The following is a 1620-nucleotide window of genomic DNA, read 5'->3' as shown; positions in this document are numbered from 1 at the left end:
ATATATATATATATATATATATATATAAAAGATAATCTCAAACTAACTTTAGGATTTTAATAGTTAATTGTTTAGTTTATGAGATATAAGAAGTAAGCATATATTATTTTATATTGTATCAATATTTTAGTACTTTTAAACTATTATTCAAAGGATCACTCACTTTTTTTTGTTACCAAATTGTTATGTAATTACATTTCTAACACCTAAATTTTGATTATTTATTTATTTATATGCATGTATGCTACCCAAAATTTTCATATCACATCTAATATATCACTTTTTTCAGTTTTAAAAGTTGAAATATGCATTTTCATTTGTATGTAAGGTGGCATATATGCTAAAACTTAGGTGTTAGATATTTAAATACATAAAAATTGAGTGGCATGTTGGTAAATATTTTTAAAATTTCACATAAAAATATATAGTTATTTTTTTTAAGTTTTGAAGTATTTGTAAAAAACTGTAATTCATTAATTTAAGATTGACACACATATCTAGCATATTTTCTCTGATTTTTAATATTATTTAAATTGGACACTTCTTTGTCATGTTAGAGTTGTGTCAATATCTAACACAATTCTCAGAGTATTGTATGACTCATTAATTAGATGTGACATCTTTGTGTTGCATTATTTTGTTTATTTGCTTATATCACATATGGATACGAAGAAAATAAAATGATGTACTCTTTCTTAAATTAGATAATAAATTAGATTTTTTAAAAATATTATTAAGCGTAAGCTGAATATTTAATTTTTAGTATTTCCTATCTATTCTTTTCTCCATAAAAAGGTGAGAATCTTAAAATCATTTTATAAAGATTTTGAATGTTCATTGATTTAACCGGATATTCACGATTTAATATTTACAGTTTATTGATAGTTGTCTATTGATTTAACCGATAAGAATCTTAAAAATCATTTTATTAAGATTTTGAATTTAAACTTCATTTATCACATTTATGTTATTATAATATATATTAAGCTTTATGTTGAAAGATTTCAAAAATATTAATTATTATATTTCATATTTGTTATAACTCTATATTTAGAGGGTTATAAATTATATGAGAGATCTTGGGAATTTCTATTTTTTTCTCTCCTTAAATTAGAGAGATTAGCTGCCTCTTATATTTTATTATTATTCCTTTCATTTTCCACTGTATTCTTTTTTTATTGTTTTCCTTACCAGTAAATCATGTAATAGATATTTATACCCCATTTTTCATCAATAAAATTTAGTCCTCTCATATATTTTCATGGTATCAGAGTCACACGTGGAAATGATGTGCGAAAGTGTTTGACAAGTTGACAAGATTCACATTGAAAAGAACGAACATCTTTATTGATAAATAAATTTGAAAATAATTTTGCAAGATACATAAAATTTGGATGACCGATATGAAAATGTCATAACATGATCTCAGAATCTTTATTGAAACTAGAATTGAAGACAGAATGATGGATAGACAAATGTCCGCAGCGAGGTCGTGGTGATGAAGTATTTTTTATGACATAGAGACCCGAGCACATCTTAGTAGTCCCAATCCGTAGAGGAGGAATTAATTATTGTTGATGACGTAGAGATTGCGAGGGGCAACCATAAACACCCAATAAT

Source organism: Phalaenopsis equestris, unplaced genomic scaffold (assembly GCF_001263595.1).
Source record: "Phalaenopsis equestris unplaced genomic scaffold, ASM126359v1 Scaffold000154, whole genome shotgun sequence".
Classification (NCBI taxonomy): Eukaryota; Viridiplantae; Streptophyta; class Magnoliopsida; order Asparagales; family Orchidaceae; genus Phalaenopsis; species Phalaenopsis equestris.
Note: the sequence above shows the minus strand (reverse complement) of the source record.